The sequence below is a fragment of the Littorina saxatilis genome, linkage group LG16 (assembly GCF_037325665.1).
Source record: "Littorina saxatilis isolate snail1 linkage group LG16, US_GU_Lsax_2.0, whole genome shotgun sequence".
NCBI lineage: Eukaryota > Metazoa > Mollusca > Gastropoda > Littorinimorpha > Littorinidae > Littorina > Littorina saxatilis.
Window position 1 is genome coordinate 10,767,610 of NC_090260.1, and position 12,291 is coordinate 10,779,900.

Below are 12,291 nucleotides of genomic sequence, written 5' to 3' on the forward strand. Positions count from 1 at the left end.
TAGTTTGGTCTGAATCGCTCTACACACACACACGCACAGAGAGACAGACAGACACACACACACACACACACACATACATACACCACGACCCTCGTCTCGATTCCCCCTCTATGTTAAAACATTTAGTCAAAACTTGACTAAATGTAAAAATAGCTCACACACACGCACATGAAACCCAAGTTTCACGTGAAGCTAACTATGCTACATATGGCCGTCATGCTGTTTCGGCAGGGCTGTTACTATAGGTCTGTAACATTGCAGTTGTATAGAATTATAAATTCGTGACAACCCCCCGACTCCAGTCGAAAACTCCGTTTTCTTAGTAAATATCAAAAGAAGAACTACTCACACAAAAACGAATTATACTTTAAACAACAGGTGATTCATGAAGTAAAAACTGTTGGGGATCCTTTGGGGTGGTCTCATGTGGCAGGGGGTCTTTACAGGCAGGTGGTCTCATGGGCAGGTTCGACTCTAGTTATAATATGAAAGACATATTATTTTTTGTTTAGGACACACACACACACACACACACAAAGCACAGAAAACACGTCATGGTAAAACATGTTTGATTATGATTAATTAACTATTATTCCAGTTTGACATATTTCTGGTTATTATTTACGAAATGTTGTGTCCCATTATTACATTTCTATTTTCTTGTTTTTATTGTACTTTTTTTCAAATGTTTTTTTTTAATTTCATGTTACCCTAGGGGTTATTTGAAGTAAATATTGCCTTGCCGGGCCTTATTGTTTTACAGCTTTTAAGTTGAAGTGGAATGATGTATGTGTTCTGCGCGAACTTAGAATCCGGTTTCATTCTAGAATGGACCGGGTCCAGGTTGGAATTCTAACCCTGCGCAAGTACATGGGTGCCATTCTAGAATGAAACCCTTGTTGCTGGTCCATTCTAGAATCGGCCGTGCGCAAGGTTGGAATTTGGGTCCAAGTTGGAATAGTCATTTCAGTTAGACTATCACACAGCCAAAGCCACAAATGTGGATTTTCTGTTTGTTTTTGTTTTTTGTGTGTTTGGTTGGGGTTTTTTTCGGGTTTTTTACACTTTACTCAAAGACATCGTGAATTGGGATTGTGATGTTCTGAAAGTGATTACGATTTTGAGAGACACTCAGCACTGATCGCTACGAACGGAAATTTCCGGACTGACAGTGTTTTGCCGATCTCGATTGTAACTTTTAATCTTATTCATATACATGAAGTTGGTCTTCTGAATTGTGAAGATATAATGTCAACTTTTTTTTTAAACCTGTGACAACAGCTCTATAACTCACTCTGTCCTTCTGTTGGTCTGTCTGTCGGTTAGTCGGTCTGACCGTCTGTCTGTCTGTCTGTCAAAAAAATTGTCAAAAAACCGGACATTTCCGAGAGGGAGACAGCGCTGACATTGCAAGCGGCCGCAACCGGCTCTCATCACAAAAACAACTGCCCTGCAAACAATACCGCCCTGGTAGTTCCCCTTGCTATGGTCTGCCTTTGTTTATTGCGTAGGCTACTCAGGAGTGTCAACTTTCTTGACATGACATGACATCGCAAGATCGCCAAAGGATTTTTTCAGGGGTAGACAAATCAGCCCCATTTTATCAAAGGGAAGGTGCAGGTGGAGATAATTCAAGGGAAGACAACTCTGTCTTACCTACAAACATTACGGCCCCCTTTATTCAAGGGTTTCATTCTAGAATGGCACCCCTGTACTTGCGCAGGGTTAGAATTCCAACCTGGACCCGGTCCATTCTAGAATGAAACCGGATTCTAAGTTCGCGCAGAACATATGCATTCAAACAGCATACACTGTCAATATATTTACTGTCACATTAACCATAGATTTACGTGAGCTCATTTTTCTGTTGTTAAAGTAGGACGATGTATGCATTCAAACAGCATACAATGTCGATATATTTACTGTCACATGAATTAAATGTTTTGACATAGATTTACGTGAGTTAATTCCTTATTCTATTGTTGTCCAGCTTTTATCCCGAGACAAAAAGTTGAAGTGGGAGGATGTCTGCACGCTGTCTCTTCCTCTTTCTTCTCCTGATTTCGATCGCAGGTAAGAAACATTAGCTGCACTTCCTTGGCTCCGTCTTTCTGTCTCTCCATGTCCATAGCAACAGGGAAACTTGTGATTGTACGATTATGCTTTTCATTGTTGTCATGACTAATACAATATGGTGCCAAAACCTCAATTGAAAACGTCTTCTCTGCGTTCCAATGCATAAGGGTGAAGTTGCCAGTCGCATTACTCCGTCCTTCCCTGGCGATCTCAGAAGGGTGGGAGCTGCCAGTCGCTGGGGGTGGGCTCCTTTGAGGCATGGAGCCCGGCACCGCCTCTACCTGGCTGGGTTCCATAGAGGCGACACCATCACGAACATTCGACCTAGACACAATCATTTGTCGTAGTAAGCGTAGACATCCGGTCTGCTCCCCGCCTAATGGCCGATGTCTTCCGTCTTCGGGGGACTACGTGGGTTTAGATTTGGAGTGGTCCTTCTCCTAGAGGAGTTTCCTTGCAGGGATAGTGAGCCTCCTCTGCCCTCGTTTTAATTTTGGAGTGATCTTCTCCTAGGACAGCTGCCTTCCAGGGTTGACGAGCCTGTCCTGCCCGGCTATTTAACCCATAGTTGGGGGAAAACGTCTTCAAAACAGCTGAAAGGTTTTGTCTTCTCTCTGGTTCCAGGGAGGAATCTGATTTTGTCCGACGACCGTGTGTACCTTACTTCCAGGCGACTCAACACATTTGAAACGCTGAAACGACGCACCAGAGATACACGTGAGTGTACGCGCATACAAACAAGCTGACAAACATGCCAACACAAGTAACAGAGTAAATCCCCCCCACCCCCCCGCCCCGAGTATACAGTTATTTTGTTTTTGTTAGTGTAGATAGCAGGAAACTTTGATCGACCGGCACTTTGATACACTTGAAGTTCACAGCCTACCTCTGCTACACTAAACAAATACATGACTGCTACACATTTTGCACACAGGTTAAAGCGTTAATTTCCATGTCTTTTATTCACAGTAAAGGCCGTTCACTTGATATTCTGGATCAGCTTTCGGATTAAAGATTTCTTTTCAATGGTTCACGTGACCGCCGCTCAAATAAGGGTACCCTCAAAATCGACCGGACAAAAACGGAATGGCCAATGAAAAATCGACGACAAATCACAATATGCACAACTGTGCAACTTTTACATACGTAAAAAAAAGTCACATTAATAATCTACCGAGAACATGTAGTTTTGGTTTGAATAGCTTGCGTATTTCATTGCATACCATCTTAACAAATACATGGAACAAATCAAAATTGTATTTTTCCGTTATATTAACGAAATATTCGTTAAGTTTCAAAGCAATCCATCAAGTCAATACAGATATACAACGCTTTTTGTCATGATACCCCTAACAATTGACACCTCCGTCGATGAGAATAGCATAGTACACGAAATACGCAAAATAGCGAAACAAAACAACCTATTCTGCAAACATAATTGATTTAGCGTTCTAATCATAGATTGTGTTTCTTAAAGAGTCTTTACTTGTTCATTACTGAGGTTAACTCATGATTCCGTTGTTTTAATTATACAACAATGTGACGTACTCAATGGTGCAATGTGATAATAAAATGTGGCGAAGTCAATGGGGCAATTTGACGTATTTGTTGGTGCAATATGACTTATTCAATAGTGAAATGTGACGTATTCAATGGTGCAATGTGCGGCATTCAATGGTGCAATGTGACGTATCGCGTAGTCAATGCTGAAATGTGACGCATTCAATGATGTAATAATATGGCGTATTCAATGATGCATCGTGATGTATTCACTGATGCAGTGTGACGTATGTTATTGTGCAATATAACTTATAAATGGTGCAATGTGAGGCATTTAATGATGCATTGTGATGTATTGTATGGTGCAATGTGACGTATTCAATGATGCGATGTGACGTATTCAATGATGCAATGTGACATACTCAATGGTAAAATGTGACGTATTCGATGGTACCATAATTATGTCGTATTCAATCGTACACTGACATATTCAATGGTGCAATGTGACGAATTCAATGATGCAATGTGACGTATCTAATGATGCAATGTGACGTCATCAATGTTGCAATGTGACTTATCGTTTGTCTGCAGACCTTCGGCCAAACAACACGCCGCAGAAGAGATATGGAAAGCGTGAATGGTCGTGAGTTTTGTTGTCCCATAGGTGTCCGTGACATATTATTTCCGACAAAATAAATAAGATTGTCATTGATATCTTTTACACATAAGTTCACAGTAAAATTTGACCCCAAAACAGCTAACAATTCGAAGTAAGAATCCAAATACTTACCAAGCAGGTGTCGTTGCAGTTGTTGCTGTTTTATTTTAGAAATGGATAACAATGCCAATCCAAAAACATGTGTTTACACTTAGGTATGATTGGACACCCGTCATTGTCGCTTCGCTGCTTTAAACCAAAGGAAAAGAACTCCTTCAAGAACAGTTAGCACCCTACCAGCCTAGCAACCCGCCCTTAACAGTAATCAAGTAAGCTGAGGAGATAACGGCCTGGTCACTCATTCGCTGCGACATTAAAAAAAACATTTAAAGCACAAGGAATTTAGCGTAGTGTTGGTAAAATCACGCACACACACACACACCCACACACACACTGACACACTGACACACACACACGCCCACACATTCACTGACATACACACCAACACACACACGCCCACACTACAGCAGTCACGATCACACCATCACACGCAGGGCAGACATGAGGTAAAACAAATGACAATCATCTATTAAAAGAAAAAGTACAAAGAGTGGTCTAAGATGCATAGCGCAGGGAATAGGCAAGCTAGCTACACAAAGCAACCTGTTCGGGGAAGATGATCGGTTTGGCTTTCTTTTCGAGTGTCAGTTTTGTAGTCTCGATTATTGTGATTTTGTGTCGATTTGTAATTAGGCCCTTCTTCGTTTGTCCAGTCAAATTTGAGGGTACCCTTATATTTGAGCGCCGGTCACGTGATCCCTGCAAAGGAAATCTGCAATCCGAAAGGTTATTTAGATAGTGAAGAGAACCGCCAAAACTGGCATGTAAAGTATGAACAAGTCGCGTAAGGCGAAATTTCTACATTTAGTCAAGCTGTCGAACTCACGGAATGAAAATGAACGCATTGTATTTTGTTCACCAAGACAGAACAGCTTCGTCAATCCACGCGAGAAGGAAATCGCTCACCCCCCACGTGCAAAACGCAGTGATAATTATGCACACGCCAGAATAGCGTGGTAGCGTGTTGTGCTAAGCAGGAAAGCGCGCTTTTCTGTATTCGTGTTGACTTTCTGAGCTTGTTTTGAATACAACCTATCATATTCATATGTTTTTTTGAATCAGGAAACAATAAAGAATAAGATGAAATCATTTTTGGATCGATTTCTCCAATTTTAATCGAAAGACTAATTAATCTAATTTCGGTAATTGTGATCAAACATGACATATGTATATATATTTAGATTCAGAATGTGATAAAGAATACGATGCAATCAATTTTAAATCTGTTTGCGAAAAATCGATTTTAATGACAACTTTAATGAGCAAACTCATTAATTAATTTGTAAGCCTCCAAACTGCAATGCAACACCAAAGTCCGGGCGTTGTCGAAGATTACTTGACCAAAATGTCAACCAATTTGGTTTAAAATTGAGAGCGTGACAGTGCCGCCTTAACTTTCACGAAAAGCCGGATATGACGTCATCAAAGACATTTATAAAAAAAATGGGGAAAAAAAACGTCTGGGGATATCATACCCAGGAACTCCCATATAAAATTTCATGAAGATCGGTCCAGTAGTTTTCTCTAAATCGCTCTACACACACACACACACACACACACACACACACACACACACACACACACACACACACACACACACACACACACACACACATACACACACACACACACACACACACACACACACACTCACACACACACACACATTCGTTACAACATTTAGTCAAAACTTGACTAAATGTAATAAAAAAGACAGAGGAAACAATGCTTTTACTTGGGTGCGACATTTGTTGAAATAACGTTTTGGCGAAGTTGATAATACGTTTACTAAGAAATCAGGACAAAAAGCATCCACAATTCCCCAGCAGCCACTAAAGGGAAACACACACACACACACACACACACACACACACACACAGACACACACACACACACACACACACACACACACACACATACACACACATACGCCGACATGCATGCACGCACACCTGCACGGATGTGTGCCACATAGGGGAGGTAGGCGGCACGTAACACTACCCGCTATTACGAGTTGGTCGTGTGACAGATAGTTTTCTTGCACACGAGACTGTAGATGTCTTACGACGGCGTAGCCGAAGTGAGACAGCAGCAGTCGAGTGTGCAAGAAAACTCTCTGTCACACGACTAACTCGTAATAGCGATTATGTCTCACAGCATAGGCATAGAAAGACAGAAATGAGTTTTTGGGGGACGAAATAACAGGCATAAAAACAAGACTGAAAAACACAATTGCCCTTTTACACATACCCTACACACGCATGCGCGCAGAAAATAGATTCAATGCGTGTTGTGTCTTTTCTGGTTGAATGCATTCAACATTCAATGAAAAAAGATAAACTTAGTTTGAACCAAACAGCACATACCAACGAAAGCTAAACACACAAACACACATGCGCACTAACACAGATTGAATGCAAAGCGCGAACGAACACGAAGGATTTTTGTAGCTCAGGTCGTGGGAAAGTCCACCCGAAATGTTCCACATGGGAACTGGTTGTGTTTGTATTGTTTATTTTTTCACAGTGATGTTGATGCTATTTACAGTGCCGTTTTGAAAGAATATTTTCCGAATTCGGGGCACACTTTTGACTTTTGGTTCGTTTATCTCGTCGAAGTAACATTCGAGTGTTTCTAAATCAAAACCTTCCAACACCGCTGGTGCAGATCAGACCTGCCTGACTGTCTGCGTGCGTGTTAGAGCTGAAGACGAAGTTTCAATCGCCAAAGCGTCACCTATTTGTAGGTCCTGAGCGTCGGATGTACGTTGATACGTGGTGAGATCCGCACGGAACTATGCATCTGTTCCTAGTCACAGGTGTAAGGTTCGATCTTTTCTTTGAAATTTCGTCCTCTGTGTACGTAGCAAAGCGTTTCGCCATTTTCGGTTTTCGTTGCAGACGACGATAGTGAAAGTAGTACCTATGATTTTCTTTTGACCTTTCGTATTCCTCCTTCAAAACACAACTCAAAACATACCTGTTTCGTAAAGCCTTTGCTTAGCCTGAGTAGACTCTCCACAACTCTATTCTGTTTTGGAACTCTCTACCCTGTATGTGCTTTATGGTCTATTTGTCAATGGTATCTTTGTGTGTGCGCGTGCGTGCGTGTGTGTGTGTGTGTGTGTGTGTGTGTGTGTGTGTGTGTGTGTGTGTGTGTGTTTACTTTTAATATTGTACGCTAAGTTTTGCTTAGTGCTTGGGATCTTGGTGTTATATCTCAGTTAAATGTATGCTTTGTATGCTTGTTGATTTGTGCTAGTTTATTCTATAATGAATTTGTAAAGCGCCTGGAGCCAATTGATGGGACTCGCGCTATAGAAAAGTTATTTATTATTATTATTATTATTATTATTATTATTATTTAAGTTATTGAGACATCCCAGTGCACTAAGGGATTTATAGAGCAAATCGAGAAAATTCATTATTGAACGAAGCGCATAGCGCTGAGTTCAATAATTATTTTCGAGATTTGCTCTATAAATCCCTTAGTGCACTGGGATTGTTTCAATAACAATATTGTCAGTACCGCCATAGAAAAAAGAAGATTCCAAACGCACATTTTGCTACGCGCATTTGAATAGGCATAACTGTGTGGTTAGGTCGTCAGTGTACAGTAAGATCTACTTTTGTGTGGGGTGTCTCAAGTGTGTCGTGCTTTCGTCACACGCATTTTAATTTCTGTTGGTAAATTCCAGTGTAGCGTTAAGCTGAACAGTGATGATCTTTCAGAGAGACCTCATTTGAACTCGGAGAAAGGACTGTACTCTTCGTTATTTGCGATTCGAAACCTCCAGTCGAGGTTCGACGGATTGACTGTGCGGAGTGACTCCCCTTGAATTGACTCGAAGTCGAAGGACTCGACGGTTGCACATTTTCAAAATAAATGTGGCATATTTCTCGTGTTGTATCTTCACTCATCGGGGAGTCTGATACTAAATATGAACGGTAAGAATGCTCTGAACCCTACATGTTTTATATCCCCATCGTTTTTTAGTTCACATTTGCCCAACATGTTAATTTGCTGAGCGGGGTTTATGTCGTCTGCTACTGTGCTAGGCAAGAGCAATCGAACCACTGCAGTCTGCACGCATGAGGTAATAAGTCTTATATATATGGTAAGAACGTTCTGAACCCTACACGTTTTCGATTACGATTGTTCTTGCCTTGAAATAATAATTCGGAAACCATTCATTTACTGAACTGATGCAGTCGTATTTCAGTGTACATAGTCTGCTACGTATGACAGAGTCGATCGAGTCAGTCTTCCAAACTGGTCTGGCTGGTACGTTATCGGAATAACACTTGTGTTTTCTGTTAGCCGCTGGGAATTGTATACTAACTCATCATTTGGTAATGTGGATGATAAGCTACATGCCACTAACACGGCATATGAGAAGAATCTATGCAAGTCGGCGAAAATTAGATGAAACACAGCGGCTTCTATTTTAGATCAGTAGCACTGTGGCACAGGCACATGCAATCTGTCAGGAAAAAACAAAACACTTCTGCTTTAATTGAGAAGCAGGGAATTTATGGTCATTTGGTATTGTGGAGAATATAAGCTACATGTCATTAATTAATTCTGAGGATGAGAGCACAGTCTCGCTTAGGCAAAGGGCGGAAGAATACGCTCTGTGGAAAAGTTAGCGCACTCCAAGAGTGCGCTAACAGTTTTAGCGCATCGCCATTAGCCAATCAACTGGTTCACATCAGTCATGTGACACCAGTACTTACTGACAATTATTATTATTTAAGTTATTGAGACATCCCAGTGCACTAAGGGATTTATAGAGCAAATCGAGAAAATTCATTATTGAACGAAGCGCATAGCGCTGAGTTCAATAATTATTTTCGAGATTTGCTCTATAAATCCCTTAGTGCACTGGGATTGTTTCAATAACGATATTGTCAGTACCGCCATAGAATAAAGAAGATTCCTAACGCACATTTTGCAATGCGCATTTGAATAGGCATAACTGTGTGGTCAGGTCGTGCACAGTAAAGATCTACTTTTGTGTGGGGTGTCTCAAGTGTGTCGTGCTTTCGTCACACGCATTTTAATTTCTGTTGGTAAATTCCAGTGTAGCGTTAATCTGAACAGTGATGATCTTTCAGAGAGACCTCATTTGAACTCGGAGAAAGGCTCTTCATTATTTGCGATTCGAAACCTCCAGTCGAGCTTCGACGGATTGACTATGCGGAGTGACTCCCCTTGAATTGACTCAAAGCGGGACTCGACGGTTCGCACATTTTCAAAACAAATGTGGCATATTTCTCGTGTTCTATCTTCGCTCATCGGGGAGTCTGATACTAAATATGAACGGTAAGAATGCTCTGAACCCTACACGTATTATATCCCCATCGTTTTTTCGTTCACATTTGCCCAACATGTTAATTTGCTGAGCGGGGTTAATGTCGTCTGCTAGGCTACCTGCCAACCTGGGCAATGGAACGACTGCAGTCTGCACTGAGTCTGTACGCATAAGGCAGGCTGCTAATAAATCTTATATATGGTAAGAACGTTCTGAACCTTACACGTTTTCGATTACGATTGTTCTTGCTTTGAAATAATAATTCTGAAACCATTCATTTACTGAACTGATGTAGTCGTATTTCTGTGTTGTCTGCTACAGAGTCGATCGAGTCAGTCTTCCAAACTGGTCTTGCTGGTACGTTATCGGAATAACACTTGTGTTTTCTGTTAGCCGCTGGGAATTGTATACTAACTCATCATTTGGTAATGTGGATGATAAGCTACATGCCACTAACACGGCATATGAGAAGAATCTATGCAAGTCGGCGAAAATTAGATGAAACACAGCGGCTTCTATTTTTTTAGATCACTGGCACTGGCACAGGCACATGCAATCTGTCAGAAAAAAACCCACTTCTGCTTTAATTGAGAAGCAGGGAATTTATGGTCATTTGGTATTGTGGAGAATATAAGCTACATGTCATTAATTAATTCTGAGGATGAGAGCACAGTCTTGCTTAGGCAAAGGGCGCAAGAATACGCTCTGTGGAAAAGTTAGCGCACTCCAAGAGTGCGCTAACAGTTTTAGCGCATCGCCATTAGCCAATCAACTGGTTCACATCAGTCATGTGACACCAGTACTTACTGACTATTATAATTATTATTATTATTATTATTATTATTATTATTATTATTATTATTATTATTATTATTATTATTATTCAGGGTTCTGAATTAAAGCATGGTAAAGGGAGCGTGTCGTGTAAGTGGAAAGTTGACGAAGCTTTTGAAAACATAAATTGAATTAAGAAGAAGATGCATCTTGAACACAAGGCCAGTACTGTAACTGACCTTGATACGGATCGATCCAAGGGGGGCAATCTCAGTCATCTCAAAGAGGGAAATCCAAACGCAATCCGCTTTGTTCGATTTTATGGGCTTGGACGATAGAGAAAAAGAAGAAAAGCAAAAGCTGGAGTAAACCTGGACGAAATTGCTATCAAGAACGCAGAATTGATTTTTTCTGAGTTTTTTTTGTTGCCGTAAGCGCCATGTTTATCGGAGCAGGAAACTCTTCCAGAGTGAGGCCCCTTTGTTGATGCATGTCAACATCAGATGTGCGAGACGCGATAAACATGGCGCTTACGGCAAAAAAAAAATCAGAAAAAATCAATTCTGCGTTCTTGATAGCAATTTCGTCCAGGTTTACTCCAGCTTTTGCTATTCTTATTTTTCTCTATCGTCCAAGCCCATAAAATCGAACAAAGCGGATTGCGTTTGGATTTCCCTCTTTGAGATGACTGAGATTGCCCCCCTTGGATCGATCCGTATCAAGGTCAGTTACAGTACTGGCCTTGTGTTCAAGATGAAGAAGATGTGGCTTTCAGTTATATACAGGAGAACGGGGTTGTTGTTATCCGTTTTCCGTCAAACACGAAGCACACTGATAAAACGTGGTTGACTGACCAAGGTCTGTTGGCACAGTATTCAGAATGCACAACAAAATGTAACAACACTTTGATACCCATTTGTCTACGTTCGTGATCACTTGAAATGAATATTATAAACATAAGTGTTAAAGGTAGTGACTGAATGTATGTGAAGGTAAACATTTTCAGAAATACATGCATGATCAAAATATTTGATTTCGGCATCAAAGCGTGTAACATACAATCTTGTACACGTTTGCTTTAGTAGTGTCAAAGAAGGAATCCGTGTGACATAGACTGCTATTACTTCAGGGACACGCCTTCCTGGTAACTGCAGACGGCAGAAACGAGTCCAGGAACCGGTGTGTATGTGATATTGAATGAGCACTTAAAGCACATCTTAAACGGAAGCCGATTAAAGCCAACGAAAACCGTGTGCACCATGTGTCTTGTGTGTGTGTGTGTATGTGTGTGTGTGTGTGCGTGTGCGTGTGTGTCTGTGTGTGTCTGTGTGTGTATGTGTGTGTGTGTATCAATCAATCAATCAATCAATGAGTCTTATATCGCGCATATTCCGTGGGTACAGTTCTAGGCGCTCTGCAGTGATGCCGTGTGAGATGAAATTTTATACGGCCAGTAGATTGCAGCCATTTCGGCGCATATTTACCTTTCACGGCCTATTGTTCCAAGTCACACGGGTATAGGTAGACAATTATTAACTGTGCCTAAGCAATTTTGCCAGGAAAGACCCTTTTGTCAATCGTGGGATCTTTAACGTGCACACCCAATGTAGTGTACACGGGGGGAGGTTCGGACACCGAAGAGAGTCTGCACACAAAGTTGACTCTGTGAAATAAATTTCCGCCGAACCTGGGATCGAACTCACGCTGACAGCGGCCAACTGAATACAAATCCAGCGCGCTACCAACTGAGCTATATCCCCGCCCAAGCTTGTGTGTGTGTGGGGGGGGGGTATGTGTGTGTGTGCGCGCACGCGCGTGTGTGTGTGTGTGCGTGTGTGTGTCATTGTAT

The 12,291-nt window shown here is 41.4% G+C and overlaps 1 long non-coding RNA gene across 1 annotated transcript; it reads left to right on the forward strand.

Annotated features, from left to right (window-relative positions):
* Positions 1–1,957: 1,957 nt before the first annotated feature.
* Positions 1,958–11,695, forward strand: LOC138950379 (uncharacterized). Its single transcript, XR_011450635.1, has 4 exons — positions 1,958–2,073; positions 2,701–2,793; positions 4,168–4,219; positions 11,572–11,695. It is a non-coding gene; the product is annotated as an uncharacterized lncRNA (long non-coding RNA).
* The last annotated feature ends 596 nt before the right edge of the window (positions 11,696–12,291 follow it).